The following is a 26,923-nucleotide window of genomic DNA, read 5'->3' on the forward strand; positions in this document are numbered from 1 at the left end:
TCAAGAAATGCATTAGTGTCCTCCAGCTTTATCAGTTACTGGTAAGGAATCAAAATCAAATACCTTATGACAGATACCAAGACATAAGTTAAAATGAGGATGATACTTAAGAATCATTGTAAAATCTCTTTAATTTGCAACTAAAGGGTGATAGTACATACAGGCTTGAAATGGAAGAATTTGAATAGATTTTCACTAAAAATCAGTATCATTAAGAAAACACAAGGGGCTTCCCTGGTGACGCAGTGGTTGAGAGTCTGCCTGCCAATGCAGGGGACACGGGTTCGAGCCCTGGTCTGGGAAGATCCCACATGCCGCAGAGCAGCTAGGCCCGTGAGCCACAATTACTGAGCCTGCGCGTCTGGAGCCTGTGCTCCACAACAAGAGAGGCTGCGACAGTGAGAGGCCCGCGCACCGCGATGAAGAGTGGCCCCCACTTGCCACAACTAGAGAAAGCCCTCGCACAGAAACGAAGACCCAACATAGCCGTAAATAAAATAAATAAATAAATAAATAAAATTAAAAAACAAAACAAAACAAAAACACAATTATTTAAAAGATACTCTCCCCTCCCATTATTATATTTAAAGGAATTAAAAATATACAGTGCCTATCAGAGTCTTGCACCCTCTATACTGTCAAATTATTAATATAGTAAATATCGAATCACTAAATTTTTAAATAAATTCAAATGTTTTAGTGTAGTAATATGGTTTCAAATCCTGGCTACTTACGAATTCACTACGTTTCCTTAATTCATGAGACTGGTTTTCCTTAGTTGTAAAAAAAGGTTGAGAATCACTACCTCATACGATTTTTCAGATGATTAAATAAATAAAGGAAAAAAATAGGGATTAATTCTAAATTCTGTTTTCTTCTATGAGGGTGTTATACAGTCAACAGTTATGCTGCCACCCATAATTGAATGACTGTCAGAATATATGACATAACTGTTTGCAGTATTGGACATCAGAAAGTGCAGAACTGTGATCCCAAAGAGAAGAGAATCAAATGAGGCAAAAACCCTGTGATTGTCCCTACCTTTTGTCTGGAGCATTTTTCAGAATGATGTCTAGAGAACAGGAATCAAAACATCTCAATGACCTTGCAGAGTCTGGGAGAGAGAGATCCAAGTTAGGGAAGGTAGCTAGAGGGGAGAACACTAGAGTCAAAGAAAGATAACTCCAGAGACCTTCAGAGGGGTCTTCAAATGACTACTGATATGGGCAGGCCTGGAGTGATAGTTGATTACGCCGAGGCAATGAAGGAAGGTATTTGCAGAGCGGCCTGCCTCAGTCATTGGTTATGAGGTGAAAGTGTGTGTGTGTGTGTGTGTGTGTTTGTGATGTGCCTGTGGGTGTAAATGGTTTAGGTGGGGTGGAGAAGTCATTAAATGGACTGCGAATTCATAACATTGCATGACGAGTATGTGTGGAGATGCACGCTGAGAGCCAAGTGCAAGTACGTGAGTTAATGAAGGCTAGAAAAACAGTGAGATGTATTAATTAGACAGCGATAGAAACAAGTAATAAAAGCCTCTAACAAACAGGGGTATTCACGAGAAGGTGATGAAGTAAAGATTTAAAAGTGGCATTGAGGATGCTGACTGAAAGCATGATTTCAACTAGATGGGTCTGAGAAAGTAAGCGCATCGTGTTTAAGAGCTCTATAGGGGAATGAGAGTTTATACTTAAAGAGATGAAGGGATGTTCATAGAAAATGGTTATGGTCTATTGGGCAGATCATGTATTCCTCATTCATGTTCCCATAGAGAGGGCCATCTTTTAAAATAATAGTTCTGGTCTTTCCCTCCATCTTACTCTAAGTAGCAGGCTGAGTTCAGTGAGTGGTGAACTTGGGAGAATGAGCTGGACATGTGTGGGTTGAGCATCCTTCCAGACCTCTTGTTTTGGGGATCATCCTGGGCACACAGTATGTAACATGGCTACCTTTGTCCTTCTGTATAGTAAGTTTCACAAGGTAGGCCCTTGGAGAGAAGCGAACAGTTGTTCAGTTCAATGTATGACTAGGGTGCGTAAAGTTAATTCTGGGTTGAAATATTAGCAGACTCACTTGCCTGAAGGTCTAAGCACCATATTCTCTAAACTTGCTTTAATACTTGGACCTCCAGCTATGTTACTCATATGTTTGTCTCACAATATTTCACAAATTCGAGTATGAGGAAAGGGTTATTTATTACTGTTCTCAAATTCTAAGAAGGACAAGGACTAAGGAAAAATACCTGAAGACAAATCAGTCAATAAGCACCTTATGAAAGGTGGGAGAAGAGTGAGTTTGGGTTCTGGAAAATGCCAAAAGAATATTGTCAGGGTGAGCTTATGGGAGACAAAAGGAGACTGAAGGAGAGAATATTTCATGTCCTAGAAAAGAATGGCCTCTTGGGCCTCAACAGAATTCAGTAGAGACTTGGGAAAATTTGTCAGCTATTTGGCTGAAGAGTCAGGTCTGCCTTTCTTTTTTTCCTTTGGTCTGCAGTGGTGGTGGCACTTGCCAGTGAACCGTGCCAGTGGGCCTTTGTAGACTAAAAGTGAGAGCGGGCAGGAGGAGCAACTGAGCATGAATCGTGGTTCTCTACAAGCAGGGAGCCAGGTGAAAGTGATCCCCAGCTTCGGAAGGTTTGGTATCTGTTAATATTCCATGTCCAGTCAGTGTTCTGAGTTAAGTCAGTGTTTCTCAGGGACCAGGATGGCATCTTTCGAATGAAGTCCAAACCCTCTAATAAATGAAAACCTATGAAACCCTCTGTACCTTGGCTTCTGTTTTTCTTCTTCTTCTCTGCTACCTATCCATAAACCTAACCTAACCAATTGTGTTGTCCTTTATCAAAACCCATATGGAAGTTTTGATAATTTATACCTGCTAGAAACTTCTCCATTAGTTACTGCACAGATAGAATACCTTCAGGTTAACTCATTCATTATAAGTATGTTACCTACTTCTCTGACACTAAATTTTTACAGACTTGCATTTTGGGGGTGAGGAGAAGACGAAGCTTTTTTTAAAAGCTCAGCAGACATTGAGATTCCAGGCATTAATTTTCTTGTTTTAATGGTACCTCTACCTAGAAACCAGATATTTATCTTATCAGCCAGATTCCTCTCATTTATTTATTCAACAACTGTTTATTAAGCACCTATTATGAGCCAACCCTCCTGAAAGATACTGAAGATGTAACAGTAAATACACATGTATTCCAGTAAAAACACCTACATAAGAATCACCCAGGTGGTTCGAAGGTGTACATTCCTGAGCTCTAGCCTAGACCCATAAAATCAAAATATCTTGAGATGCAGTTAAAAAAAAACAACACTGCACCTAACCTTTCTAGGTGATTCCTCTTACCCCAAAGTGTAATAATTCCTGAGCCAATGTGAAAGACAAACTGACAATTAAAATTCAGTGGCATGGATCAAGATAAGGATGCATTTTCTAATGCCACGGTAGTTTATCTCATTCAGTGAGATGAAATGAGATCTAAATTGTTATATCAAGGATGGTTCAACCAGATGAAGAGGCTGGGAGAAAAGAGAAAATGTCCTAAGCAAAATTAAATGGGTATGCAAAGACTTAGTGATAAGAAAAAAGCATGGGCACCTATTAGAGGATCTGAAAATAGTTCAGCATGGACAAGGTATGGATTTGTGGGGATGTGGGGAAGACCAGGGCAGGAATAGCAAGAGATAAAACTGGAGAAGTAAGCATGTAGCCAGCTCATAAAGGGACTCACAAAGCATCTTAAGGACTTTGTATGTCACCCTAAGGGAAAAAAGAAGACATAGAAGTGTTTTAATTGGGAGAGGATATGAACATGCTTACATTTTAGAAGGATCATTGTACAAGGAGGATATGACCCAAAGCTGTTTAACCAGGCAGGTGACTGTTGTAAGACTGTGGTTCCCCAAGTGTGGCACATGCTTCCCAGGAGATAAACAAGATACATGCCACCTGTGCCGAAAAAGAGTATTTGAACTATTTATTTTTAACTTATCCTTGTGTACTTTCTCTTTTATGTTTTCTAATATTCAAAGATTGAATAATGTAAAGTTATCTGTATGATTTATAAACAAAATAAGTATATACATTTTAGAAGTACTTGCTTAATGTTTCCACTCATGTAGACTCATGATCAATAAAGACTTGGTAAACACTGCTCCAGACAAGAGGTGATGTCAAACAAAACTAGAATGAAAGCAAAAGGAGAGATATATAGGTGAATTCGAGAGGTGTTTACAAAGTACGATTGGCAGGATATAGTAATTTATTGCAAGTTTGAATTAAGAAAGAAGGAGGAGTAAATGATAAATCTAGGTATTTGGCTTACACAGCTGAGTGAGTAGTGAGCGGTGGTCTTTTTAGATATGGGAAAACTACAAACTGAAAGTAGAAAAAATGTTCCAGATATATGTGTCTACAGGAAAATGTGAGAAAATTAAGTTGTAAGAGTTACTGGAATAAAATGGTGACTCTCACTGAGCTTTGTTTTGTGATATTTTAATGTACTCAGCATTAAAAATTTCAGATGCCTTTATAATAAAATCAGTTTGGAGATTTGTTCCAATCTAATTAGTAAGAAGCCCTATTATACTTTGAATGATGGTTAGAGTCTTACTGGAATAGAATAACAACAAATCACCAACCCCACCAACTCAGCATTTTCCTTGAATGTAGTGAAACTAGGCTTTCATATAAAGTGACAGATGTCAATTACTTGTAAATGTGTATGTGAAAACTGGGACCAAAACTGTTATACATAATTATAGTTACTTATAAAAACATATAGTGAACAACAATAAAATCACAATAAGGGCATATGGATATATTTGTATAATATGCATATACATATTAAAATAACTTCTTAACCTGCCTGTTTTTCTTTACTTCAATTAATAGAGATTATACATCTAATATATGAGAAAATTATTTTCTCCAAACCAACACATTGTAGAGTTGTGGATCATCTTTCCAATTTTCTTTACCTGCCCACAGCATGATTTCTTTTAGGCTCTGAGCTGTGCTAATTTGCATGCTGAATTAAACCACTTTATCACTTTGACTTCCTGTCTATAGGAGCATAGCTGGAGAGGAGTGAAAAAAAGTGGACAGTGCAGCTAGGAGCTGGAGGCATGTCCTACTGCTTGCATTGAGTTACGATAGTCTCTAGTGAATCGTGAAATTATAGAATGTTAGAGTTAGGGACAACCTTAGAGATCACAAAGGCCAACTTCTTCCTTTACAGGAAATTAACCTGCATTCAGAAGGGATAAGTGACTTGTTCACGCTCATATAATCTCCAGTAGCTGACCTTTTTTCTCTTCTTTTTTGAAACAGACCTATTTCACAGATCTTTTGTTTTCTGTTATGATCTATGTTTTGAACAACTTAATATATTTTATAGTAATTATTCATTTATTTCACAAACATGTTGATATCAGGAATTACAATGTATTTGGTGAGTGATTGTGGTATATAATGCACTGTATTGTCATTGCATAGCTTGCTTTTCAGTAGGAGAGGCAAGATACAAACAAATAACTATTCAAAAGCATGTGTGAAATGTGCTGTAAGAAAATTCAGGGTGCTGAAGGGGTTTAGAGAATATCATGATTATGTCAGGCTTGGAAAATCATAGAGGGCATCCTTGAAAGGGTGACATTTGGGTGAGTCTCTGTGATATGGTGATATAGTAAGAACTATATATTTGGTCTTCATCCCTGGTTCCTGGACTAAAGCTTCTAAAACCCTTGGGATTTTTTGAGTGATAGGGATGATAGGAGAGCATCTTTTGTTATAATATTTGGCCTTAGTCCCTCGTTCCTGACACAAAAGCTTCTGAGACCTTTGGAATTTCTGGCATGGTAAGAGTGTCCTTTTGTATGTTAATGAGATGGCTGGAGGCCTTAGGTAGCTTCAGAATGGGACTGATCACCAAAAAGATGCAGGCATGAGTAGAAGATTGGAACTTTCAGCCCTACCCTCTAACCTCTAGGGAGTGGAGGAGAAGGGCTGGAGATTGAATTAATCAACAGTGGTCAATGATTTAATCAATTATGCCTACATAATGAAACCTCCCCAAGTCCCCTAAACTATAGGGTTCAGAAAATTTTTGAGTTGGTGAACTTATCCACGTCCTGGGAAAGTGGCGCATCTCAACTCCATGGAGACAGTAGCATCTGACTGTTCATTTGTATCCTTTATAGTACCCTTTATAATAAACTGATAAATGTAAGTACAGCATTTCCTTGAGTTCTGTGTCAGCAAATTATCAAAACTGAAAAGAGGATTGTGGGAAACCCACAGCTCTAATTTAGAGCTGTTTGATCAGATGTACAGGTGACAGCATGGGACTTGAGACTGGCATCTGAAGTGTGAGCAGCCTTGTGGGACTAATCCCTGAACCTGTGGGGTCTGGGCTAACTCTGGATTAGTGTCAGAATTAAATTTAATTGTAGGGCACCCAGCTGGTGTCTACAGAGAATTAGAGAATTGCTTGGTGTGGAAAACTCACACTTTTAGTGTCAGAAATGTTGGTAGTAAAAACAAATCATACTCTCAAAGAATGGATAGGATATCAATTGGAATGCCAAGAGAAAAATAAGTGTTATGAATAAAGATGAGGAGATGGGGAAGGAAATGACATGTTTGAAAAATATAGTTGGAACATTTTTTGGATCATATGGGAGTAATGGAGTAAGCCTGGAAAGGATAGATTAGGGAAGTTGGGGAAAGCTTGACTATATCAGGTTGAGAGAGGAATGGTGTGAGAATGAGTATTGTATGTGAAAGTGAGATTGATCTCTTAATTTCAACAGTAGTGAGATATGGGACAGGGATGACAGTAGGCAGACTATGGAAAAGGCAGAATTTGAGAAGAATGGCTCCTGATTCCGGATGGTGACAAGAGAGGCCAAATGAGACAGAAAAGAAGAACATGGTGGATATCTAGTTGACAAGAATTGAGGGTTTATTCTGTGTAAGCAAGGAAGTGGAAAGAACACCCAGTGTTACTCCAAGGCTTTGATCTGGAGACTGGAGAAATACGTTTGACAGAGGAGGAGGAGGAGGAAAGTGTTTAAAGAAGGAGATGATTGAATTAAGGTCTAGACAGGTTGAGTTTAAGAAGTAAATGAGAAATTAATGTGTTTGTGCCCAACAGGCAGCTGAAAATGCAAGGCTTGTACTTGAGAAAGTTTGGAATTATAGATGGAATTTGAAGTCCTTTGCAGAGAGGTGTTGCCTAAAGTTATGCTAAGAGTGGAAAAAGAAAACTGTGTACAGAAGCAATGGATGCATTCAGACTTGGTGGGTAGAAGATAGGAGAGAGAACAACAAAGGAGATCAAGATGGAAAATACCCTGAAAGAGAGCTGGCTTAATAGCGACAAATGAAGATGTGGATAATTACAAAGGGTGTTGATGATTTGAAAGCCATTTTTGACCTACAAGTGAGCCTTTTCACCTCTTTGATTGAGACAGAACTCATATATATTTTTATCCAATGTGCTATAAATGTATTTATAATCACATTTACCAACCAAGGGTCAGGGAAAAGGTTTAGTAATCTTATACTGCTAAAGCTAGCTTCAAACTACCACTTTAAAGTGTATCTGTCTCTAATAAGCATTTATCCAATTTAAAAAATATATTGGGCACATACTATGAGTCAGATAGTGTTCTAAATGCTAGGGATACAGCACTGTACAAGACACTCAACTCCTACACTTTTCTTTGTTGAGGTGGTGCAAAAGATAATAAACAAAACTTGTAATTTAATGCGAGCTGGTAAGAAGTCTTAGGGAGAGGGAAGGTATTTTCACATTGCATTTCAATATACATATATGGCTATTTCAGTAGATTCTGGATAACTTAAAGTTCTTCAAAAATCAGCAAGTCAATCAATAATAATAGAGATTCAGATATTTTTATCTAACTGACAAAAGTTGTAAGGCCAAGACCTTTCTTGCATCCTTTTAATCAAACTGTGGAGGTGACATTAATTTTACTCTTCATTTGCAAATTTCTTCATAGTTTGCACAACTGAGTATTGTAAATTCAAGTATTTTGAATCCCACACTGAAATATACATCATAAATGCATTCATGACCTTTCTCTATAAGCAATGAAGTCAAGGATTTCCAGGAAGTGATTTATTTTGGTAACATCATCAATGCTGTATGTAGTGCCTCCAATGTATAATTTATTGTAACTTTTTTTTTTTTTGCTAATTACTCATTGAAGCTCTTTATAAAAAAAAGGAATAATTTTCCTTTCTAAACATAAGTACACATCTAAATAGCATAATGTACATCATATTTGACCTAGGAAATAAATGATTTAATGATTATTTGTCATTGGTAATGAATGGCTTATTATTTCCTATAGGTAATGTATGATTTAATGAAGATTGTTTTTATTATTATTGACAATACAATCACAGTGCTGTCATTTTTATTATGAAATATTCATTATAAACACAATCATTCTTATATGCCAACAGTGTATATATGTATATATATTTTAGTCCTAATGTGTTTTTATTACACATTAGATAGGAGGCCTCTAATGTAGTTGCTTGGAAAATACATGCATTTGATTGAAAAACAAGTTATTTATAATATAGGGGATTTGCCTCTGGTTATTAGTTTTCATCTGTATGAAGCAGGTCTGTATAAGGATTGAATCTAATATTTTATTTTCTCATTAGCAATACAGTCTAATGATCCAAACTGATTTATTTACAAAAGCCTACTCATAACCATGCCATGAAGATTTGGTCCATCCTGATTGCTACTTAAGTTACCTGTTGGTTACTTTGTAATATTCTGTATTAGGATCAGGAGGACTTTCCACTGTTGATCTGTGATCTGTTGGTTATATATATGTGTGTGTGTGTGTGTGTGTGTGTGTGTGTGTGTGTTTATTATTTTCTTGGGGGAATAATCTTTCAGTGGCCATATAAAAAATTTGCAAAATTTATTGACCTGTTCTTGGACTTTGTGTCATGGATAGGAAAATGTATACTGCAGAATAGTATAAGGGTTATATAAATTAATGATGCTAGTTTATTAATATTGATACAGACCATTATTATATGATCTTGCATTTCAGCATAGGTATATATGGAAAGTCGTTTTTCACATACAGTTTTTAAAATATGAAAACTCCTAAGAAAAGATATCTTGGGTCTCATAACTGGTAAAATAGTGCACCTCCTATGCAACTAGTTTTTTTTTTTTTTTTATGGACACTTTGGACCATGTGTTGTTGTTTTTATCAAAGTAGAGTATGTGGTAATGTAGCAAGAGACAGGCAAAATCCAGAGAAAATGTGATGGAAATTTTAGTTTGTTTTCCCCATGGGTAATAATTTGAAACGTAAAATGTTGAAACTGTATATGGTATGAAGGAGAAAACAAAATTTTTAGGTATCTTCAAGATAGACATCAGACTTGAGATAATTTTTTTCTTGCTTCTACCTCTTAGCATCACTGAAGTTTTTTTTGTTTTGTTTTGTTTTAATTTTTATTTATTTATTTATTTATTGGCTACATTGGGTCTTCGTTGCTGCGTGCAGGCTTTCTCTAGTTGTGGAGAGCAGGGGCTACTCTTCATTGCAGTGCACGGGCTTCTCATTGCTGTGGCTTCTCTTGTTGTGGAGCACGGGCTCTAGTCACGTGGGCTTCAGTAGTTGTGGCACACGGGCTTTGGTAGTTGTGGCTCGCAGGCTCTAGAGTGCAGGCTCAGTAGTTGTGGCGCACGGGCTTAGTTGCTCCGCGGCATGTGGGATCTTCCTGGACCAGGGCTCGAACCCATGTCCCCTGCGTTGGCAGGCGGATTCTCAACCACTGCACCACCAGGGAAGCCCTCACTGAAGTTTTATAAACACTCTTCAGTGGAGAATTATACAAAAATGTGATTAAACTGTTCTGTTTTCTTCTTTTACTTGACTTAAAAAATAGCCCAGAAGTTCAGTCTATGAAAAATATACACAGCATGAATTTTGACTGTCAATTCTTAACCTTAACTTCATCTTATATCTCCCTTTTCGTTTTTCAAATTTTCACTTCCATTTTATCTTGTACTAACATACATCTTTAAAACCACTTCAAATACATATTTTAAAATATAAGATGTAAAGAAGAAAACAAAATAGTTCATTAAGAATGTATAGGCAAAAAAAAAAAAAATAACATGCAAAGTCAGAAAGAGTTAAAGGATTGGTTCCTAACTATTTTAACTGATGTTCTCAGTGTAGGAAAAAAGGTGATGATGGCATGGGCAATACGCTTTCATCACTAATACAGTTACTGTAGTTCTTAAATGTAATGCCATGCTCTGGGGATTGCAGCTACCTGGGTATTGGTGAAAAGAATGCAGTTACCCTTTCATCCTCAGATTGTTGAACTCAGTAAAATGAAATTAAAGTTGAGGGAGTATAATAGGATTATTGTAGCATCATCACTTTTTGCAGCCCATCTTTTACAAATTCGACCTTTGCTATACTTCATTATTCCAGAATTGATAGATCATGTTCATAGAACAAAATGATTTTGAATATCTGAGTGCTACACTGTTGCTTAAACAACTACGTATGTTAATTTTTTAAAAATATGTTCTTCCTTTTTTGCCAGAGTCTTATGAAATTTTGTCCTTGGTATTAACTTCCACTTTCTGCAGTTGGGAAATCTTTCTAGAATGGATTTAAGTGAATAAATTCTAGGCCTTTAACCTACTTATATAGGAATTTACAGTGGGGTTTTAGAATCACATTGGAATAAAGTCTTGTGAATGATAATAATGGGAGTTATTAACGTACCTCTTTCTAAATGGGTACATTAAAACACCACCACAACCCAAACAAGTAAATTTATACTTTGCCTTTCTTATTTCGTAAGTTCCATTAAAAAAACATACTTTATAAGGAAACATTTTATCGTACATTCTATAAAAGCTCAATCTATGTATTGTTCAGGGAAAAGATAACTGTTAATATGGTCAAATAAATTTGGATTTTGGTTTTAATTTCCTGGATATAATATAAATACACCCTTTTTTGAGTCATTTGAGTCATTCTCCTCCCTTTTTGATGAGTTATATCCGACTTCCTCACAATATTCTCATAAGCCTACATCTTAATTGCTGGCTTCCAAACTTGATGTACCTCATTTGGCCACTTTCAGTTGTAGCAACCTCTCCCTGACTTTCTAGTGTTTGGCAGCCTTGAAATGAATTTGAAATTGCTCATTTTTGTTTGTAGCATCTATCATTTGTTCAGTTTAATTCTGTACTCCTCTTGAAGTTCATTCTTGGTTATACCAATACCCATTTCTTCTCTCTGACACTGGTTCCCTCACCCCTACCCCAACCACAAAACATTGGGTAGAGGAGAGCAAAACCTCATTCCCAGATTGAAGTTTAAAGCAAAAGTAAACATGCGAAAACCAACTTCTAAAGTGTCATATGTAATCCAATAGTGTCATCACTTTCAGGAGGGATAATACTTTCCAGTAATATACCTTTTCCTTCAACTGCCAAATATGCCCTGATTCTGTAATCTAGGAATGGAAGGTGGGTGTTTTTCAATTGATGTTTGTTCCATGTCTGTGTCACAGAGATGAAATCCCTTACCTTGAATAAATATTCTGTTTTTCTTCCTAAACCCTACTTTCACACCCTGCCGAACAGTTGCATTAAAAATAAACAACAACAATAAAACCAGAACAACTCTATGAATAGGTAAAGTATTCTTACAACTCAAAGATCCTACTGATAAAAACTCAGGAGGCGACCTGAGTCAATAAACTCTTACAGAACCCAGCTTCAGTACGACATGGATCAAAGATATACGGGAAATTAGGGTGAGTCAATACAACTCTTTTAAGGAGGTGCAAACAGAAGGAAAAAAAATCATAAAATCTCAGAAAAGATCTTGGGGCTTAGAAAGAAGAGAACCACTTTAGGAAATTGAAAAAGTATCCATTTGAACAAATTTCTTTTTTAATAAAGAATGTATTAGATTTGTGTTCTCAGAAAATTTCAAGAAGATGTTGCATAAGTGAGACTAAAATATATATCATGAATATGAAATATTTTGAGGTCAAAAAATTTCAAGTAGAGCAAAACAGTGATGTATGGATTAAAAATCACAATGACAGCATTAGGTAGAAGTTCGAATGGCATAGAAAATCAAATTACAGTAGTAGGAGATAGATTAGAAAAATAGTCTAGTAACATAGATGAAAAGGATAAAGTAATGTTCACAATGAGAGAAAAGATGACAACCCTGGAGAACAGACTAGAAGCAAATAGAGAAAAAATGATAATTAAAAAATAACAGAAGAAAGCATTACTGATTTAAAAAAATGACCATAGCAAGAAAATGTAGAGCCTGAGTAGTTATGTTTCAGGAAAACGTAGTGTACAAATCCATACTAAAAACAAAAAACCAAGCAAACAAACAAAAATCTCAGTGGGGTTTTCCAACTCTACAGATAAGGAAAAAGACTCCACAATAATCCAAAAAATTAGAAGTAATATTATATTAAAAAAGAGCAAAATTGGATTTGCCTTTGACTTCTCACAGACAACCTTGAAATAACACTTGTAGGGTAGTGAAGGAAAAAATTATATTTGGATGTTTAGCTTTCTAATGTTTAAATTAGAAGTAGATATTGTTTTTTTTTGGGGAAATTGTAAGTGCACAATTTATTTTTATTTTTTATCAAAGTATAGTTGATATAAAATGTGTTTATTTCAGGTGTAAGGCAAAGTGATTCAGTTTTTTATATATATATACATATATATGTATGTTTATATATATATATATATTCTTTTTCAGATTCTTTTTCAGATTCTTTTCCATTATAGGCTATTACAAGATAAGGAATCTAGTTCCTTGTGTTTTACAGTGGGATCTTGTTTATCTGTTTTATGTATAGTAGTGTGTATATGTTAATACTAACCTCTTAATTTATCCCTCCCTCCCACATTTCCCCTTTGATAACCAGAAGATTGTTTTCTATGTCTGTGAGTCTGTTTCTGTTTTGTAAATAAGTTTATTTGTATCATTTTTTTAGATTCCACAAATAAGTGGTATCATATGATACTTATCTTTGTCTCACATAGTTCATTTAGTATGATAATCTAGGTCCATTCTTGTTGCTACAGATGACATTATTTCATTCTTTTTTATGGTTGAGCAATACTCCATTGTATATATGTACCATATCTTCTTTATCCATTCATCTGTCAACAGACACTTAGGTTGCTTCCATGGCTATTGTAAATAGTGCTGCTATGAACATTGGGGTGCATGTATCTTTTTGAATTAGAGATTTTGTCTTTTCTGGATATATGCCGAGGAGCAGGATTGTTGGATGATATAGTAACTCTATTTTTAAGGAACTTCCATACTGTTCTGTATATTGTCTGAAGCCTGGGAGGGTTATGCCTCCAGCTTTGTTCTTTTTACAAAGGATTATCTTGTCAATTCTGGGTCTTTTGTGGTTGCATATAAATTTTAGGATTATTTGTTCTAGTTCTGTGAAAAATGTCATGGGTAATTTGATAGGGATTGCATTAAAGCTATAGATTGCTTTGGGTAATATGGCCATTTTAACAATATTAATTCCTCCAATCCAAGAGCATGGGCTATTTTTCCATTTCTTTGAATCATCTTCAGTTTCCTTTATCAATGTTTTATAGTTCTCATCATATAAGTTAGAAGTAGATATTAAAAACATTAATTCTTACCAAAAATTGATAACCAAACCCCAAGGATTAAAGTAAAACTACAAGATGTTTTGAACACTAAATGCCATTTTCTAAAGAGTAAAGAAGAAGGAATTTCTCTTGCTATTTTGCTATTTTTGTTATTATTTGGTTAATATATCATCATGTGTGATGTAATAAAATCTGTTTGAACTTTAGGTCCAGACAGTATAAATACCTCATTACCATTTAATGGGTTTGTACAAATCCTTCACTAAAATTTAGTGGATTTCTCAGGTGTGTAAGTCGCTTTAATTTTCTCTGACTCAATTTATTTGCTTGTAAAATAGGGGGTGATAATATTTACCTTTCAGTTGCTCTAGAGATTTAAGTATGATAATGAAAGGGAAGAAGAAAATAAGGAAGGAAGGGAGAAAGGGAGGAAGAAATGAAGGAAGGAAGAGGGAAAGGAAGGAAAAAATGAAGGAAGGAAGGAAAGAGAAAAAATGAAAGAAAGAGTGAGCACCTATTTTTTAGTTGGCACTTATGTTCTTTTCTTACCCATTTTACTGATTTTCTTAAGAACAAAAATAAACATTTATTCAATAACTATTAAGCAATAACTATAAGCTGAACATAGCTCTAGGTACTGTTAATATAAGTAAGAATAAGTGTGTGCTGTGTATCAGTCAGTCTAGTCAGCAAAATAGAAAGCACATTAGGTTCTTCAACAGAGAGAATTTACTTTAGCGAGCTGGGACATGAGTCTCAGGAAGCTGAAAAAAGCAAAATGGGAAACCTGAGGTAACAAAGAACAGTGAGAAGCAGCTATAACTACTGGGGCTGAATGAGCAAAAGGAAAGGTGAGGCCCTATGGAGCTGAAAGTCAGTCTTCTAAGGAGGGGATGCAGCCCAGTTTCGGCTGGTATCATAAAGAAGTGGTGCCACAGAGCCCAGAGCTGAGACTTCTGAGGAGAGGAGACTGCTTTGCAGCTGCTGATGCCTCTGAGGGGTGCAGTGAGGCTAGCTTTGGTAGTGCCAAAATAAGCTGGTGGCTGAACAAGAGTGAAGGGTCATTTCTAGGGTGACTAGCCACAAAAACAGGGAGTAATCCCTCCTCCTCTCTATCTACCTTCCAAACTTCCTCTAGTGTTCCCTGCTGGCAGAACCTATCAAGAATGTAGCTGAGAAAAGAGAAATGTAATTTGCAGGGTCACAGCCATGGAGTCACAGAAGTATAGAAAGGTAGATTGAGAGCTGAGAGACAGTAGCCTAGTAATTGACACAGATCCCACTCTCAAAGTATTCACCATTTAAAAAATATGTAATTACTATAATCGAGCTGTTTTTTAGGATATTCACCCAAAACCATAAGAGAAGGCAATTAGGTATTTGACTTGATTAACTTATTCAAGGTGCCAAGTTTTGCCACTCCTAATAAACAGTACACAGTAATTTTTAAAATTTCATATGTAAACAAATACTGTATTTGGTTGTACAATTTCCCTATACTTCAAATGAAATTGATTACATTTACCTACCTATCATAATTTCAGCATTCAAAATTTAAAGATTAAAAATGATTTGAGTTTTGGTTAAATTTTGATTACATATAAAATTCTGATAATGACTTTTAAAAATTAACTTTAAATCTTCTTTTAAATATTAATCAACCTAAAATCAATCTCCTTACATTGTTCAAATCATTACTGCTTAATGTTCTTAAAAATTGTTGCAAAGAAACTAAAAATCAGAGATGGATATATTTTTGTTACACTAACAATGTGTGATATCTGTCTAAAAATCTGACTTGTTTCTTGACTTTATGTATGTTGATTCAGCTTTCAAATTACAGGTACTTTGACAAATATCCCTTTAATATTTAAAATACATTACATTGAGTCTATAGTGAAAATTTTTGAATCTGATTATGCATTATATGAGAAATAAGAGTACCAAGAGTTTGCAGCTTTTTTGGTGATTGATTTCTTGTAATATTTCACAGTTTATTCTTTGAGTCGTGAATGCAAAATGTAAATGGGCCAGTGAGTATAAAAGAAAGAAGAACTAAGTTTGACAATAGACTATGTAACTAGATTTCTTTGAACACTCACAACCCTTTCAGAAAGCTTGTGGCTCATCTTCCATCAAACAAAGCTTCCAGAGGAGAACTCTCTGCTTCTGTCTCCTGTTGTAGTTACCAACACAGATTGCTGAGTGATTACCACAGTGGCAACTCATAGCCAGAAAGAGAAAAATTAGCTGTGAGGACAGTTACAAAAGACTATTATTACTGATGTTTCAGCTTCTGCTTCCAGATATCTTAGTGACATTATTTTTCTTTCTACATAAGGATGGAAACAGTTTTGCAATAATTCAAGCCCCAAGGAAAACCCTTTAAAATCAATTAACTGTTTATTCAAAAAAAAGTTCTTTTAAGACTTAGTTTAAATTTTATTTAAAAAGTTTCACCTTGCTATGCTAACACAGTGTACCAAATCAACCTCAATGAAAAGCAATTTAACTTTAAAGGACTATTCAAAAGTTTAAAACAACAGTGGATGAAATTGCTGAGTGATCAATCTGATCTGCTTAAAATGGCTGTTGACCATCTGATTGTTTGGATTCTCTGAGAGAGTCTGTTGGCCAGAAAGGACATTTATTTCTCTGATCAATAGATCACCCTTTGACCTGGAAAATGGTCAAGTCATTTAAGTGCCAAGATACTGCTTTAGGATGGCTTAGGTCTCAGCTAATTCCTAAGTAGCAAGCTGGAAAATTCTCCCCAGACCAGATTAATTATAGAATAGCCAATCATGGCTGTCTGCTTTGAAAAGCACGTAGTATTAGTTTATTACACACGTTACAGAGAAAATGTGTAATGGCCGTCATTATTGGTCCAATTATGCCATTTACATTGATGTACAGAGTATTTTGATTAGAGATACGTGTGTTTATTTCAAAGTAGGTACAATTTTGCAGAAATAAAAATTAATTCCAAAGTTATATAAACATGTCTGTTATGAGAATTATCTACAACATTGAAGCAAAGTGTAAAGATTTGTTGGAACTACTTTACTTCCTCTTTTGGTCGCATTCTCAAGCAAATTTCTCAATTTATAACTAATTTTTGCTTTTTATTTGGTGGTAGAAAACTGATGCCTCTATCAAACATTTGCAAAACTTCATAAATGTTGATATATTTTCACACAAATACTTTTTTATACATAATGGTTTTATCTGAATCCACTTATAGGATTTTATAAATGCAACTGTATGTTAAGATATATATTGTAGGTTTATTTCCTTTCTGTAATTAAATCTAATATAGTTCCACAATTAAAAATTACTTCCTAAATCTGTAGCTACTTGATTTCCATTTTTGTAGACTAAGACAGTGAGGCTCTTCTGGTGTTAGAATACTTGGGTCCAAATTTCAAATCTGCCACTTGCGATATATTTAATCTTAACAAGTTATTTTTAACCCATGTAAACCTCTTATGCAATAAGAGAATCATAATAGAACTACCTCATGGGTTTGCTGTATAGATAAAGAGATTAAAGCATGTAAAGTGCTCAGTGTAATGCCATTAATAAGGGCTCAATAAATGATAAAAACTTTTACTGAAAGTAAAAAATCTCAAATGTTTGATTTTTCTATAATATTTTACACATACCATATTTTGTTTGATTTCCTCTTATGTATGTATATACCTTATATATGAATTAAACTTTATAAGATAAATAACCAAACACTTTTGCATCTGTGATCTTATTTTAACCCTCAAAAGAATCTTGTATAACATGGAACAGATATTGTTGGATCAGTTTCATAAATAAATTACAGTCCTAACAAATCAGAATTAGTCATGGTTACGGTTAGGTTATGGTTACAAGTAAGAAACCAGGAGCTAATAAAATTTTTCTCAAGGTACTTAAAGAAAAGCAGATTTGAGAGACACATCAATGTTTTGTAAACACTTAGTAGGTATTATGATTGTGTCTAATTTGGACTTGACTTTTAAAGTGACTCCGTCTTCAGTTTATGTAATCTTCATCCATTTGCAAATCTGTGGAGCCTTGGTGAAGATGAATCTTTCTCTGGTAGCACCTTTTTCTATCATTTGTCCATAAATTTTAAAGACATACTTATTGAAAGTAGATTATACACTATTTAACTACTTCAGTTCTCAATATTGCCTGAAAGCTGACTACACATTATTATACTAAAATTGTTTTTAGTATAATCACCAATATTTCAATGTTTACCATAGTCAATAGAGATGATTCAATTTTTAATTGTATTTGTCTTCTTTGAGACACTTGACATTATTATTGCTTATATGCTCCTTTTGAAACACTCATCTCCTTTGGATTCCATGATACCTACTATTCTTTCCTAGTTTCTCTTCTACTCTCTGAGCAATTCTCTTCACTGAGTCTTTTACTCTACTGATTTTACAATGTCTGTTTTTTATAATGTTTTATCCTCAGCTTTCTTCTCTTCATCTACAAGTTATTGGTGAGAAAAAACTTATGCTTTCTCATGGCTTTGTCCTGCCTCCATGCTGATGATTCCCCAATTTTTATTCCCAGTCCAGATCTGTGTCCTAAGCTCCCCTCCATAGAACCAGAGTTTTACTATACTTGTTCCTATCATTAGTATAGAAAATTCCAAATATGTAAATTATAATTCATCATTTCCCATTTTAACTTTGTCATCCTATTATACATTTCATACCAAGGAAAGGCATAACCAACCAAATGAGAAGACATGGACTCATTCTCTGCATCATCTTCCCAAATCAGTTATTCATAGAATTTTGGCAGTTTTAAATCTCTTTTGAGTAACTTTCTTCCTCTCTATTTCCATTGCCTCTATCTTAGTTATGACTCCTATTATCTTGAATTATCTCAAAAGGCTTTTGTTATTGTTTTTTCATGCCTCAAGGATGGATAGCCTCCAACCATCCACCTAGCCTGTGAGATGCTCTCAGAGTAAAAATATTTATAACACAAATATGATAGTATCTTTCCTCAGCTACATATCTTTCTATGTCTTCCATAGTTTACTTAAAAAGTTCTAAATTTTTTTATTATGGCATAGAGTTCATTACTTGACTTTTGTTTGGGCATTACTTCTTGCTGCTTATGAAAATTAGTATTTAGTTTTGCAATACAAACTTGGAGTTTATTGCAACATTTGCTTTCTGTCTTCCATAAATATACTCCATATCTTTACATGTAGTATTTCTTTTGACTTGAACAGCCCTTAAATTCCATTTCGTCTTTATTCACCAAGAAAAGCTTGTATTCATGGCTCAAGAGTCTCCTGATATATCCCTTTCCCTTACTGCCCCAGACTGGTTTACACTTCCTTCATTTTTGTTTCTAAAGTAGCCTGACCCTATCTCCATCGTAGTCTTTAGCATTCATCATAATCTGCCTTCTGTGTTAGATTATGAGTTCATGAGTGGTAAGAAGTGTTTATTTCCTTTCCTTAAGCAATTTTCACTTCTGTGGCATTTTTCAGAAAGTCAGTATTTATTGAATTAAAGGTTAAATATAGTCTAACTTCTAAATATGATTATCTTATTGTGGATCTAATATATGGGAAAACGTAAATGATTTCAATTATATTGAACATGTGAGCCTATCTTTGGACAGATTTTTATTGCATTTACAATGAAAAACAACATACAAAGCCTCTTTCTATTACAAAAAAGTTAACAATAATTGTTTTTCCCATTTTGTGTATCTGACAACTATGTCATGTAAGAAATGTTTGAGCACAGGGAAGTCTTTTCCTTGACAAAAAGTAGCTAAGGGATTGTTTGAGAGCTGTTTCAAGTATTTGAAGAGCTGTCATGGGAAAGAGTGATTGAAATTGTTTAGTGAGTTGATTTTAATCTTCACAAAAAAAGAGCTAGCATTATTAGATGAAAGTAAGCTTTGTTTCAGTAGAGGATGTAACTTTCTGAAAACTAAGACTATGTAACAACGGGATGAGTAGCATAGTGAAGATGATGGAAGTATGAAAATAGAACGGTGAAAATTGTGGGCCAGAGACGCCGTAGAATAAACTTCTACTATGGCATGTAATCTGGATTAAATAACCCTTAGGTATTCTTATGTCTCTCTTATTTTATAACTTATAACTCAGAAACGTTAAAACATAAGGTGGTTTTAATATTTGCTAATGTCATAAACATAAACTACAGAGCTATGGATATTAGAATTCTTCTTAATTCTTTGTATTATTCCCCCAAATATCATGAAATTGTGTAATTTCCAGACAGTGACAGGATATATATGTATACATCTATACATATTCAGTGTATATATTTGGAATATATATGTGTGTGTGTGTGTATAGAAAATATCAAATTCTGGAGAGATAATAGCAAATTAACACAATGAAAATGTTCTAAGTGATAAATGGTAGAGAGAATTCTTTGTCTTATAGTAGAAAGAGCATACATTTTGATTCAGGCAGGCATATTAGAATTTTAGCTTCAGGAACTACTCAGCTTTAACATATGGATTAATTAGAAAGGTAATCAAAGAGGTAAGAATGAGGGTGAGATAAGTTTTAGATGTGTTGGTTTTGATGGAGTTCGATATTGATGCACCAGTGTTGATTGACTTGCAGACAGAATGAATATGCCATTTGAGTGGGAATCATATTAGAAAGAATTGCTGAATGTTTTATTCACCTTCATGAGGCCAGAATAAAAACTAATATTTGAAGATTTACATAAATTTAAAGGTAAGAGAAATACTATTTTGCATTTGAATGTCACTTCTATATTCAGAGTAATAGGAAGTAATAGAAAAGAATGACAAGAGGAAACATTATATGTAGTTTTATATATATGTAAAATATTATGTATATTATATAAATAAATATATATAAAATATTATATATATATTATTTTTCATTTTAGAAGCTCTTCGTTGCGTACAGATTGCATACAGACAGCAACTCTAAATTTGAATGTACCAGTCTTCCATAAAGTAGCCATTTAAGTGAATTTGAAAATTTTCTTCTTCTAAATGTAGAAATGTTCTAAACTGTTATGGAATTAGATTGCAATCTCATTGACGGCAGGATCACTGTGAGTGTGTGTGTGTGTGTGTGTGTATGTGTAATTTTCTATACATAGAATAGGCCTTTTTAAAAATAGAATATTCAATAATAAAGTGTGCTGTACAGAGCTGTTTTGATGAATGTCTTCATATATTAATTATGTTAATATTTTTGTTGTCCTGTAATTATTTTACTCCCTCATTTATCCCTTCTCTTTGGGAAAAAACCTCTTTTTAATTTGTATCTTTTGATTTGCCTACTTGTTGGGATGTAAATAATGCCTTGATTCTGTTTCAAGCACACTCAGCTAATGATGAATAATATACTTACCAGGGGGATCAAAATAACTTCTTCTAAGCATGCTCTTACCAAATTGAGCACTAGTAATTTTAAGAAAGTTAGAATGATATTTTCCTGTACATTGCAGTTTTGTGCTGTGGATATAATTTCTATTTCAGAAAATTTAGCTTTAGTCTTTTGGTTTTGTCCCTAAGTGTTTCCTGGGGAATCCAGGATTCCAATAGGAAATACCTTATTTCACACTTGATTTTATATTTTTCCTCTTTTCAGAATACTTTTTATTATTTGATGCTTACTATCAAATAAACTTTTTTGACTCATGGATTGTATTTATAGCTTGCACATTATAATTGTTATTTATTATATATGTGTTTTTCACTGAACCCACAATTGCTTCAGCACAGTTTATTCCTTTATTTATTTTTTTTCCTTTTTTATCTTTTCCTTTTTACTTAAAACTCTTTAATCTGTGATTAAGTATATATATATGCATATATTTATAATATTTTAACAAATTATTTATTCTAATATTTGAGAATTGATAAAACTTATCTTAATAACAGAGCCATGTCTCTCCTGCAAAAATTTTTATTAAAATTGGAATTTGAATAATAAAACAAATTGCCGAAAAGTCTGAAAATATTTCTGTATTTCAAAAATTCTCTAGTCTCTATTGGGGATAGTGAATTCTTTTCAAATGCCCTTATAATCTTTTATAATTCAGCCTTTATAGGGAATAGGATGAAGTACTTATATAGGAACACATGTGCTAATTAAAAATACAAAGTATAAATAAAAAAGTCTGTGTTTGATGTTTTAAAAATATTATTTTAAGTAGCACTTTAGTCAAAGTGGACTTAGTCCACAGGCTGTAACATATCATGCACAAAAAGAATAACAAAACCCACTGGCATTAGTTTGCTGATTAACTTTCTTGCCACTGGAATAATTTCCTCATTCAGCAGCACTAGCTGCCTTAGGATCTGCCCCCTCAGAGGCTTCGCTGGTATCCATTTTCTGGCTCTCGCTTTGGAAAGGGGCATTGGAGAAGATTTCCTCATAGCATTGTATGGATTTTGTGTCTATATTCAAACTGTTGGCTCTATTGTAGCTGGGTTTTTAAAAAAAATTTCAACATATTCCTTTCCCTTTTTCTTTTGTAAGTCAGAGTCACTCATTGGTATTCATTTTTTACTTTATTAGATAGTTATATTGATGGAGCGTTCTGCTTTGTATAAAATAAGGCAGAGATGTCGATTAACCGGCTTCTTCTTTAAATTCTCCCCTCTGACAAGCTCAATAAGGGGAATGCGTTGAAGAATAATTCCAGCATCTCCTCCATGCTAAATACTCAAAATAGCCTTTGCCTCAAGGTATAGGTTGGGGGGTGTTGCTGTGGAGAATGTTGTCTCTGATAGCATTACCCAATTCCTGGGAAGGAGCCCGTTTTGTAGTGGTAAAAGTGAGAACTCCAGGGCCATATTCTTGGGTTTAGTTCTTGGTTTTGCTAGTTACTAACTATTGGCAATTGACTCAACCCCTCTGTGCTAAAATGGAATAAAAGGAATACCTAAATTTTAGGATTGTTCTGAGAATTAATTTAATCTTATAAAATCCCCAGAACAGTGTCTGGCACATAGTAAGAACTCAATGTATATTTTACATATTATTTTAAAAGTGACATGGGGTAGGGGATTAGGAGGTGCAAACTATTAGGTATAAAAGAAAAGTGACATAATGTTTATATGTGTGACCTAATCATCGTACCTGAGCACACCAAATGAGAACATACACCTAGACCAGTAAGTGACATGCATAGGGCAGCTATGTATTATGTAAATGTAGCACAGGCTCCTTACTACTATCAGAGAGCTTATTGTCCATACAGAAAAAGCATATGGCTACATAAGGATTCTAAAGAGTATGCTACAGAATTGAACTAGATAGATGACTTCGTTTTATTTCTTTATTACTTAAAACTTTTAAATAAGTTTCATAAAGAAAGTCTACGTAGTCTACACAGATTGCTCAAACAGGAGTTAAAATATTGAAGAACGTTATACCAGTTACAACAAAATTGTACTTTTAGTGATAACCTATCTGTTCCTGATCTTTGCACTGTAGAAAAATATTAAATCCCCAAATAACCTGCTTTTGCTTAATGAAATTCTGATGGACTTTTTCCTGCTCCAGCACTTAAGTTCATGGTAAAGGAAACTGCCTTATCATGATACTTTGCATAATATGTTTGCAATGGGCTGAATGTTTATCCCTCCCCAAATTTTTATGTTGAAACCTTAATACCAATGTGATGGGTTTGATAGCGGGGCTGTTGGGAAGTAATTAGGTAATAAAACTGGAGCTCTAATGAAAGGTATTGGTGCCTTATAAGAAGAGGCCTGAGAGCTAGCTCATCCCCTCTCTGCCATGTAAGCACAGAAAGAGAAGTTTGCACCTGGAAGTGGGCTCTCACCAGAACCTGCATGGTGCTGGAGCCCTTCTCTCCAACTTCCAGCCTCCAGAACTGTGAGAAATAAATTTCTGTTGTTTATAAGCCATCCAGTCTATGGTGCTTTGTTATAGCAGCCTAAACTAAGATAATATCTATTTGCATATCATATTAAATAATTCATAATTTCTTAAGTATTTTGCATAATACGTTTGTTAACAACACTTAAAAGATGTTAAGGTTCTTTTGACAGGTATTATTGAACAGATTATCTCCTTCACTTCTGTCCTGTAAAAGTGGTAGTAATTGTGGTATTGGTTTCAAACGTACTGCACTATGTCTTTCTGCTTTATTCTCTGGTGTGCACAATGAGACTTAGAAGCAAAAATGTAAAAGAAAAGAAAAACTTTAGTTAGAATGAACTTTTAAAATCTGTGCCTAACTTAAGAACATATTTCCAATTATACAATTCTCCAAACTACTAATGGAAATGATAGTCATTAGAGTCTATCAATTTATGTAACAAAAGAAGTCAAAATGCAAAGAAAATAACGTATTTAGAGTTATAAAAATATAAAGGGACTTGGCTGTAAAAAGAGGGTTTTGATTTCATTCTGGATGTAATACATAGAACAAAAGTGCATGCATTTAGTTAATATATCCTATTTTAGACAAGAATAATTGCATTTTAATTATAGCATTTAGAACAAGATCACATTTTACCAACTCAGGTTCCCCAAGTAAAGGTTTTAACAAATGTCTCAGTTTAGAAATGGGTAAATGGAGGTTATTTCTAGGCAGAAGGAAGATCCCAGATGGCCAGCTTTGAAACAAATACAAAATAATAAGGGACTAAACTTTAAACATCTTTTGTGGCTCAAATTTTATACAGCTATGAATTTAAAATCATCTTATAAATACATGAAATGATATATGCAAGTCCAAAATATTCCCATGCTTATGGTACATTTTGGCTATAACCATCAAAATGGCACTCTCTAATGTTAGTGATTAAGTGCATCCATCTATGGAAAAGGCCTTGGGAAGTCCAGAACAAGTCTTCAGGTAATCTGAACCTCAGGAGCCTGGAGAGAATTAAGGAAAACTGATTAAAAATTCTTGTGGAAAAAGAAAATCTCCACAAAGAAGAGGTATGGATGGACCCTGATAGCCTGAGGGAAAACACACCAGTTCTACATGTTTGCTTGGGTGGGCTCCAGAAGGACATTGTGGATGAAAAAAACTTTAAGTGAATCATTATACATTGAGTTCAATCCTAACTACCTTGAAGGAAAGAGTAGCCCCCTTCTGAATATTAACAGAAATAATAGTAATAATAATAATAGTAATAGTACTAGTGATAATAATAAAACAGTAACTTACACAGAGCTTTTAAAGTACCAAGTTGTATTCTATGTGATTTATAGTTAATCTTCACAGCAACCTTAGGAGGTGGAATTACTGTTTCAATTTTACATATGAGAAAAATATAGTATGAAAGTTAATTTGCCCTCACATATAGCTAATGCATACTAGGGGACAAAATATGAACCCAGGCAGCCTGAATCCCAAAATTATAATCACGGTGACTGTGCTTTACAGCCTTCTGAGAGGACCAGCTTTAAAGAATCGCTTGGAATTGCATTGGAGGAGGGTGCATCTAAACTTATTAAAAAATAGAAGAATCAAAAACTCTTGAAAGAGACTGACTTTTGCCTAGTCAGTGAGCAAAAACCCTAGAGTCACTGAAATGGAGAGAGCGAAGTTGTGACAAGAATTTCTGTCCTCTAATGCTCCTAAGGCAGCTTTTATGATGTTGGTTTATAACACTGTATTCACTGAAATGCAAAGAATCTGCTTGGAAAAGCAAAGAAAAAGGGATGAAAATGAAACATCTGTGCATGCTAAGTTATACTGCATCCTTTTTTGATACAAATTCACCTAAATTTATGCTTATTTTCTGTTTTTACACCACACAGATACAGCTGTACTGTTTTTCATTAAATTTGGTACATATATTTGAGATAGCATGACATATATGATACATGGCATATGAAACATGTAATCAATTTTGGGGCCACATGGGGACCTCAGAGAGTTAAATAATCACAGGCTAGAGCAGAGTTTCTCAACCTTGGCACGATTGACATTTTGGATATGATAGTATTTTGTTGTGGGGCTGTCCTGTGAATTGTAGAATTTTTAATAGAATCCAAAGGTGCCAGTAGTACTCACCCCTGATCATAACAAAATTCCCCAGAACTGACAAATATCTGCTCAAGGGCAAAATTTTTCCCAGCTGTAAACTACTGTGTTATAGCATCTGTAAATGAAGTTTTAAGTCGAACTGCTTCTCACTTAGGCAACTCTGTATAGTCATGATGTGTGGTGAGTAGTAGTGATATTTATTTAATAAAGTTTAATAAAATTTCTCTCAGAAGAGATCTATAAGGAAAACTATAATTGTGTGAATGTATGTGTGTTTCAAGACAAACAAAATAAGTTAGTGAAGAAATGATAGTTTATAGGTTCATAGGAGGGAAAGAATTCTCTAGCAACTGCCAAATATTATCCACCTGAATATAAACAGCCAATTATATGATTATTATCTTTGTATAATATTATCTTTTAATATTATATTATCTATATTTTTTCATTTTGAAATAATTTTAGATGTACATAAAATGTTTTACATAGTATAATTGTTGAAACAATGAAATTAGCATTGATTCAACACTCTTAATTAAGAGACAATATTGGAATTACCCACTAGTGTTCTTTTCCTGGTCCCAGGATTCAATCTGGGCTCTCAGATTACGTTTACTTGCCATGTTTTCTTAGTATTCTCCAATTTGTGAGAGTTCGTCAGATTTTCTTTGTTTTTTCATGACCTTGACACTGTTGAAGAGTACGGACCAGTTACTTTGTGGAATGTCCCTCAGTTTTGGTTAGTCTGATGTTTTCTCATGATTAAAGTTATGTTTTTGTTTTGGTTGTTTTGCCTAAAATACCCTAGAAGTAATTGATGCCCTGCTCAGTGCATTATATTAGGAGGTACATAATGTAGATACGTCTCATTACTGGTGATAATATTGATGACTTCGTTAAGGCAGTATCTTCTGGGGTTTTCCATTCCAAAGTTACTTATTTTTCTCCTTGTATGTCTTGCCGAGAAATACTCTGAGACCATACAGATATCCTGTTTCTTTTTTTTTTTTTTTTTTTTTTTTTTTTCACACACACTGTATTTTATTTTTACAAGAGATAAATAGACTGACACCAAGCATTGTACATGGATGACCACAACAAAAGCAACAATGATTTCAATTACCAAACATGAAACACACTCATACTATGT

Source organism: Eubalaena glacialis, chromosome 11 (assembly GCF_028564815.1).
Source record: "Eubalaena glacialis isolate mEubGla1 chromosome 11, mEubGla1.1.hap2.+ XY, whole genome shotgun sequence".
NCBI classification, from domain to species: Eukaryota; Metazoa; Chordata; class Mammalia; order Artiodactyla; family Balaenidae; genus Eubalaena; species Eubalaena glacialis.